Consider the following 8,801-nt stretch of genomic DNA (forward strand, 5'->3'; position numbering starts at 1 on the left):
AAAAAAAAAAAAAAAAAAAAAAAAGTTTGCAGTTGTAAGCTGCTAATGTTGGGGTTATCTGTAACACGGTAATAGATAACTACTACATTCTTCCAGGTGAGGCTTAATCGATTGCAATAACCAACAACTCTGTGATCTAACTACTATCAACTTCATTTTACAGAGAAAACGGAGACTCAGAATATTTACATGACTTTCCCAAATTTAAAACAGCTAGTAAATGACAGCACTGGAATTTAAATCCAGTGTAGCTCTGAAATCCACACTCTAACTAGCTGTATGACTTGGGGCAAGTTACTGCAACCTCTTGGTAGTCAGTTTCCTCATCAGTAAAATTAGGGACTGAAACAAAGTATTCATCTCTATTTTTCTAAAATTTCATACCCCTCCTCTGCTTTATCCACAGCCCAAAAAGCAAATTGAAATGATATTTATACTAAAAAATGTGGAGTGGGGAAACAAGGATTTGAAGATTACTCAACTGAGATGAAGAAATGCGGCCATGCAGAAAACCAGTGAGGCTAGTGACTCTCCAGGGCATACGTGGCTGATGCTGACAGCTTCCTATTAATCCTGGGGATGCCACTCAGAGGATAAAGGTGGGAGGAGGAGATCCATTTCTTTTTTTTTTTTTTAATTAGTCTGTCACAGAAGATGGAGATCTGTTTCTTAAGAGGAAAGGAAGAAGAGGTTTCTGATCTACTCTGACCAACTGTTATGTTGCAATATCTTCACAGAGAGCCTTCCAGCTGCAATAAACGTAGTAAAAGGAATACAACATACTTTAGCTACAACTCAGTACAAAGACAAATACAGTGAGGCCAGGCAGATGGAACATGTGGAGCAAAGCAGGGAAAGGGCGTAATAACAACCACGATAACTGTGGCTGTACTCATATATATTGAGATGTTTTATTTTATTATAATTTGTTATTATTATACTGGCTTTTTGTGTGTGAGCTGTTTTGAATCTTTCAACTCCTTTAAATGCTTTCAAAATCTAGTATTTTAGCTGGGTGCAGTGGCTCATGCCTGTAATCTCAGCACTTTGGGAGACTAAAGTGGGAAAATGGCTTGAACCCGGAAGCTCAAGACCAGCTTGGGCAACATGGCAAGATCCCGTCTCTACAAAAAAAAAAAAAAATTAGCTGGTAACTGGGTACAGTGGTGCACACATGTAGTCCCAGCTACTTGGGAAGCTGGGGTAGGAGGATTGCCTGAGCCCAGAAAGTCGAAGCTGCCATGAGCCGTGACTCCAGCCTGGGCGAAAGAGCAGGCCCTGTCTCAAAAAAAAAAGAAAGAAAGAAAGAAAAGAAAGCTAGTATTTTAAACTGTGCCTCAGATCTAAAAATGAGTGAACTACTGCCTTAAATCGTGGAATACCAAGCCGAACTTGGTTGGGAGGAGACCCTTTCCATATGGGGTCAAAACTCTACCTGCCACTTTGGCACCTTTCAGAATTAAAAGAATAGAGACCTTCAACTTCACCCTGAGGGGACTGCTATACTCATAACTGAGGAGGCAAAGTCCAGATAAATGAGCAGATAAGGTAGAGAAAGATACAATGAATTTCTCTCTTCCTCAAAGGAAAGAAGCCCAGTAACAAATCTCCTTCGGTGCTTAATAATGTTTGGCGAGGTAGACTCGTTGAAAGCTTAGGACTTGGCTGTTTAATCATCCATTCATTTCTTCAAAGGGTTTGCCACTTACTGGGTAGGTGAACACAGGCTAGTTATTTGCCCTCTCTGAGTCTTAATTTCCACCTTTGCAAAAAGGAATGATAATACCTTCCTTTTCCTTTATTACTGTAAGGATTAAAGAAGATCACTTTTTTGAAAGAACAGTGCACAGTGGCGCAAATAATAGAAATTCAAAAAATATTGTGTCCTTCTTTCACATTCCTTTTTTTCCTCAAGAAATTTAAAACCAGTATATGTTTTTAAAAAAGTCATTCTAGCTGCTCCGTGGAGATCATATATAAATTGAAAGAATGGAAATAGAGAGGTGAGTCAGGAGACTATTGAAGTCCAGATGGGAGATAAAAATGGCTCAGGCTCAGAGAGTAACAGTAGAAAAAAGGAGAAGTGAGGAGATTTGGGATGTATCTTAAAGATAGAGTTGACCGTGCTCACTGTGGAGCACATGGAGAGAAAAATCCCTCTGAAAAATTTTATTTAGCTTATTTCATTCCAAAGAAAGAGGACTGACTCACTGGTGCTGTGTAGATTGCTGCTCTCCAACAGAACTTTTTGTGATAATGAAATGTCCTAGATGGTTGTTGTCTAATATGGTAGACATGAGCCTCCTGTGCCTCTTGGCACTTGAAGTATGGCTAGTATGACCAAGAAACTAAATTTTTAATTTTATTTCATTATAATTAATTCAAAGTCATATAGCTATCATATTAGACAGTGCAAATCTAGGTAATAAACAACCTAGATTTTTTTCCCTATAATTTCTTCAAATGATACAGACACAATGGTTTATAGAATGTACAGTTTGCTCCCACATACATTTTTTATGATGTTGTCCAACCTTAACTGTTCAACCAGTTTATGTTAATTGAGCTAAAATCTGGGTGGGGGGGAGAAATCAACATGCTTTCTACTTCTATTAATCCCAATATTATACCATTAATCAGTAAGCCATTTTTGACCAATTAAAAACATCATATAAATTATATCTTTGCATGTTTTCATTATGTTGCTCCTTGGCCTAATTTATGTGAAATCAATTGCTATGATAACTACATATCGTGTTATTTGACCATAATGTCTACAGGGGAAATGACTAATTAAAAAAAAAAAAACTTATAAGGAAGACTATGCAGCAAATCTGACTATCTATTAGCCTAGGAACTGAAGTAGTCATTACACCTTAGATATTTAAAAGGCATATCAAGGTTGACGTAAGGGGAATTGCAGTGACAAAAATAAAATTTAAAATAAATTTTCATTTTGTTCTACCTCCTATGTTTTATGAACAATAGTAATATTTTTAATTTATAAAAGCTCTTTTCTCTTTTCTTCCTCTCTCTTCTTATTTTCCTTTAGATAGTAAGTTCTAAATATCTATCTGCTACCCTATAGTTTATAGATATTTCATCAGTGTCTTCAAAACTAAACTTACCATCTATGCTGCAGTTAGGAAAAACCATGCTTACCATAGTATGCATACTCCCTCCAAATTCCTACTAGATACTCTGAGTGAATATTTTTGGGTTCTGCCTGCCCAGTATTATGTGTCCCTCTTTTCCTGATAACTGCAACTCCTTTCCCCCGAAGGTAGTATCCTTTACCCCTACTTGTGATTTTGGTGGGACAGCCAATCACAATACTCCTCTCATCCCCCAGCCACAATCGTTAGCCTGGGATTAAACGTGGTGCCTTTCCAAGTTCCTATCAGAGTTCTTAGCCGAGATTTTATACCAATTCTGAAAGAAAGGTGACCTTTTTTCTTTTCAGTTGCTAAACTGGGTTGCTGTAAACCTTGAGCTATCTGTAATCATACTCTGTCATTTCCCAACCATATGAAGGAAGCACTCCTGAAATGGGGAAGAATAAGAGCCGCACATGGAGGGAAGTAGAAGAGAGGAAGAGAGCAAAGAGATGATCGGATGATTTCATTTCTCTGCCTGAGGCCAGCTCCACCCAATGGACTTCCCAGTTCAGTAAACCAACAATTTCCCTTTTATACATAAGCTTCTATGAGACGGCTTCTGGCATCTGTAATCAAACGTGTCCGGTTGAATATAGTGCCTCTCCAAACTCATAGCCATGCTCCCCTTCACTCTCCATGCTCAGCCATACTTGAATACTCTCTGGTCACTGTGCTCTTTCATGCCTGGGCCTTGGAATATATCATCCCTCTGCCTGGAGCCACAGGCTTCAGATCTCAGCTGAAACATCACTGTCTTAAGGAGGGCCTACCTGACTTTTAGATGTAGGTCATTCACCTGCTATAAACTCTTTGTGCACTTTGTGCTTTCCCTATCATCAACCTCACCGTAGTTATTATTATTGCCTCTTTGATGTTTCTCTTTACCACTGGACTCTGAGCTTTGTGAGATCAGGGAACTGCATCTGTCTTATTCACTGATATATTCACCAGCACCTAGAATAGTGCTTGGCCCAAAGTACACACCTAAGGAATACATGAATGGTGTTTTCTATGCATATCGTTAATGTATTTTCAAAACTTAGTATACATTTTCTTTTTTTTTTTTTTTTTTTTTTTTTTTGCTGAGACAGAGTCTTGCTCTGTCACCCAGGCTGGAGTGCAGTGGTGTGATCTCGGCTCACTGCAACCTCCACTTCCTGGTTCAAGCAATTCTCCCGCCTTAGCCTCCCAAGTAGCTGGGACTACACGTGCCTGCCACCACACCAGGCTAATTTTTGTATTTTTAGTAGAGACAGGGTTTCACCATATTGGCCAGGGTGGTCTTGAACTCCTGACCTCGTGATCCACCAGCCTCGGCCTCCCAAAGTGCTGGGATTACAGGTGTGAGCCACCACGCCCGGCCTAGTATACATTTTCAACCCTACTTCCTAGCAGAACTAAGCTGGTAGACACTAAATTTCCTAAGATTCCACAGCTCAGAAGGCCAATTACCAGGCTGAAAATATGACTTTCAACTCTTAATCCAGCCTACTTCTCACTATAAACATCTACTTCTAAAAATATTTTTCACACAAAAAATAAATAATAAGCTTCTCAGTTGCAGCCAGGGTTAAGTACCACTGTTTCAAAATCACCTTATTTTTCCTCTTTGAAACTGCTGATACTATCAAGTGGCATTGCCCTAATTGCTTTGTGTTTCTCTGTATATTAATTCTAATTCTTTTAATGAAATCGTTAATTCCTTGACACTTTAGTCTTGCTACTCAAAGTGTGGTCCCTGGACCAGTAAAATCAATATCCCTCCAGGAGCTTTTCAGACATGCAGAATCTCAAGCCCCATCCCAGAACCTATAGAATTAGAAACATTTTAACAAGATCCCCAGATAACACCATGTACAGTTCTCAACCACTGCTCTGGAATAGTCAGTCACAGCAGATGTTTTTGTGCCATACCATTTGTATTCACAGCACATAGGTTGGGAGACTGCAGGTGAAGGAAAATACTTAATACCAGCTTTTGAGGAATCAGATGTTGAGGTGGTCAGTTAATTCGATGAGCCAAACTGAGAGTAACAATCAGACCTTTCTTCTCTGCTACAACAGTGTGGGCAAGAGGCAAAAGAGGACGCCTCCAGCTCCCCCACGTTCCCCTTATCCCCATGGAACAGCTCTAGGTGAGGATCAGATGACGTGGAGAACAGACAAGAAAAATGAGCCCAGGCCCCACACGAAAGGCTCCTGCCTCTTTATAGCCCACAGGCTGGGAAAGGGGAAAGGGCTAGGAGTAGAAAGGTGCGGAGTCAAAGTGGAGGAAAGTGCCTCAGCCAAGGCCCCCAACAGGCAGCCTCTGAATAGAGACACCTGGGCTAGGCATACAGACATGCACACATGCGGTGCAGGGGTGTGAGGGAGGGGTGGTGGAACTGAATCTTTTTTTTTTTTATTTAATGTATGAGCCTAACCTTCCCTTCCCCTCCCCTCCCCTCTCCTTTCTTCCCTTCCCCTCCCCTTCCCTTTCCTTTCATTTTTGAGACAGGGTCTGGCTCTATCACCCAGGCTGGAGTACAGTGGCGAAATCTCAGCTCACTGCAACTTCCGCCTCCCAGGCTCAAACCATCCTCCCACATCAGCCTCCCAAGTAGCTGGGACTGCTGGTGCATATATTTGTATTTTTGGTAGAGATGGGGTTTTGCCACGTTGCCCAGGCTGGTCTTGAACTCCTGGGCTCAAGCAATGCTCCCGCCTCAGCCTCCCAAAGTGCTGGGATTACAGGTGTGAGAAGAAAGATACCCGCCTGAATCCTTGAATGCAACTCCCTAGAGGAAACTGTAAGGCACTGGCTGTGCACTGAGTCTGCTGTGGGAAGGGCAGCTTCTTCCTTCCATGGAGCTTGCCAGGCAAAGCCTTGTCATTATCTCAAATCACACATCGATCACACAAAGGATTTTGGCCTAGAGTCAAACTTCTCAACTAGTTGATATAAATTTTGCACCATTTAATAAGATACTACTTTGCTCAGTAGGCTAAGCAAAGTAGTCAGTCTATCAAAGCGACCCGTGCGTATTGAAGGATTTGTCTCCAGAAATGGTTCTCAAAGGGCAATGTCTGGACCAGCAACATTAGCATCACCTGGGAACTTCCTAAAACTTCAAATTCTTGCGCCCCACCCTAGACTTTCTGAATCAGAAAATGTCGGGATGGAGTCCAGCCATCTGTGTTTTGATACTTCCCCTGGGTGACTCTGACAGATTCTAACATTTGAGAACCCACTGCTCTGTAGCGGGGTTTCTCAAATTCAGCACTATGGACATTTGAGGCCAGATAATCGTTGTTGCGGGAAGCTGTTCTGTGGATTGTGGGATGTTTAGACAAGCCTCTGGCCTCTAGCTACTAGATTCTTGTACCATATCCCTGGTTGTGACACCCCAAAATATCTCCAGCCATTGCCAAATATCCCCTGGGGGACAAAATTGCCCCCAGTTGAGAACCACTGCCCTCGAGTAATAACTATGACCTAGATTGGTCCAAGCCTAAAACATAACATAAAAACACACAAAAATGATAACATACATGCACTTAAGTATTCACAGATACATGACAATGTGACATAAACTAACCTCTAAATAGTTTACAGTTTACAAAGCACTTTCACATATAGGTCATTTGTTCCCCACAGTAATCCTAGAAGGAGGGTGATTATCATCATTCTCATCTTAGTGGTAAGGAAACTGACATTCATACAAGTTACTTGATATGACCAAGGTTACTGCCTGCTAAGTGGCAGAGAGGGAACTTAGGTCTTTCTTTTTCATAAAGAGAATTACCTTATTAAATGAGTTATGGAGGGGTTATTTCTAGTCTTTAACAATATTATTGCTCTTGGAAAAAATTCAGTATTAGCTGAGAAGTAATAGTTGTAGGGATACTCTAACAGATTATTCAATATGAAAAACGGATTGTGCATCCAAAATAAGGGAAGCCTATCTATAGATATTTATACAAGTTATTATGTGAGCTATTATTTGGAAATAGAAGTCTTATGATAGTCAGCTGGGTGCAGGGGCTCACGCCCGTAGTCCCAGCATTTTGGGAGGAGGAGGCGGGCGGATCACTTGAAGTCAGGAGTTTGAGACTAGCCTGGCCAACATGGTGAAACCCCATCTCTACTAAAAATACAAAACATAGCTGGGCATGATGGTGCATGCCTGTAATCCCAGCTACTCAGGAGGCTGAGGCAGGAGAATCGCTTGAACCCAGGAGGTGGAGATTGTAGTGAGCTGAGATCGTGCCACTGCACTCCAGCCTGGGTGACAGAGCGAGACTCCTTCTCAAAAACAAGAACAAAAAAGTCAATAGTGAGCCTCAGTCAGAGATGTTGGAGAGATTTGTAATCAGTTAAGAGGAGTAAAAAAACAGCACAATCAGACAAATTCAGGAATAGTCTTTCTCCTGTAAACTGCAGCCCCTGCCTGGTGAGAAAGTGAAATCACAATCCTAGCACACTGGCTGAAGGAGATAGAAGAAGAACACCCAGCACATCGTAGAGCCGTTGTCCTGCTCTGACCAGGATCCCTGCAGAATGAGGTGCTGCTCAACCAGCCTTAGGCTCCCATGGAGCAGTGTGTAAAAAGCCTTCAGAGCCTGAGACTTCCAGAACGTGGATGGAATACTCACCCAGAGGTGAGCTGGGGATTTCCACGGGCACAGTAATAGACTTTGGCTTCAGAGTGAGCATCCAATCGCCAGTAGCCAACTTGCTGACCTTTGGATGGTCCTCCAACATGGCCAAACTTGTTGCAGAGCATAAAACTGAAATACTAAATAAAGATCAAGGCCAAATCAAAGTCATAATGAGACAAATGACCCCATACAGACCTTTTGATGTCAGTTCTTTTTTTCCCTGAGAACTTGAAACCTCTTGCCTCCTCTTTAGAGAGGGTTGTTAATGGACCTATAAACTGGAGTTTAAATCTGGAAACGTTTCTCATCAGGGGAAAGAGCACTGGGCTTGGACTCAGAATCCTGGGTTCCAGTCCTGGATGTTCAACAGAGAAACCACTCAACCTCACTCTGCCTCAGATTTTTCTTATAAAAACAAAGAGAGCTGATTACAAGAACTCTAGGATTTGTACCACTTCTAGAATTCTACCCTTTACCAACATCTGAAATTTGCATTTAATATACTCCCCACTTGGGAGACACCATGCATAAAATTACAGAAGGCAGGATTTGGAGTCATCCAGGCCCAGCTTGCAATCCCAGCTCTGCAGTGTTCTAGCTGGATCATGTTACACAACTCCCCTAGCCCTCCCCATGCTAGTTTCTTCATCTTTAAAACACAGGTGATAACAACAGTATTCAACTCAAAAGGACTTTTGTGAATATTAAATGGAATTATATGTAAAAACAATACATAGTACCTGGTACATAGGAAGTACTCAGTAGATGTGAGTTACTAATATGTATTTGAGAATGGACAGGCCAGGTGCAGTGGCTGATACCTGTAATCCAAGCACTTCAAGAAGCCAAGGCAGGAGGATTGCTTGAGGCCAGGTGTTTGAGACCAACCTGGTCAAAATAGCTAGAGAAAGAAAAGAAAGAAAGAAAGAGAGAAGGAAAGAAAGAAAGAAGGAAGGAAGGAAGGAAGGAAGGAAGAAAGGAAGGAAAGAAAGAAAGAAGGAG

The 8,801-nt window shown here is 41.6% G+C and overlaps 1 protein-coding gene across 2 annotated transcripts in view; it reads right to left on the reverse strand.

Annotated features, from left to right (window-relative positions):
- The window catches only part of MAP3K7CL (MAP3K7 C-terminal like), a 96,341-nt gene extending 88,208 nt beyond the window's left edge, over positions 1 to 8,133 (reverse strand). The window contains exon 1 of one of the 2 annotated variants that reach the window (XM_011999796.1): positions 7,794 to 8,133. The gene's annotated coding sequence lies outside the window, so the exon portion shown is untranslated. The remainder of the gene's footprint in view (positions 1 to 7,793) is intronic. The other variant, XM_011999799.1, reaches the window with a different exon arrangement.
- Between the last annotated feature and the right edge of the window lie 668 nt (positions 8,134 to 8,801).

Source organism: Mandrillus leucophaeus, unplaced genomic scaffold (assembly GCF_000951045.1).
Source record: "Mandrillus leucophaeus isolate KB7577 unplaced genomic scaffold, Mleu.le_1.0 Scaffold600, whole genome shotgun sequence".
NCBI classification, from domain to species: domain Eukaryota; kingdom Metazoa; phylum Chordata; class Mammalia; order Primates; family Cercopithecidae; genus Mandrillus; species Mandrillus leucophaeus.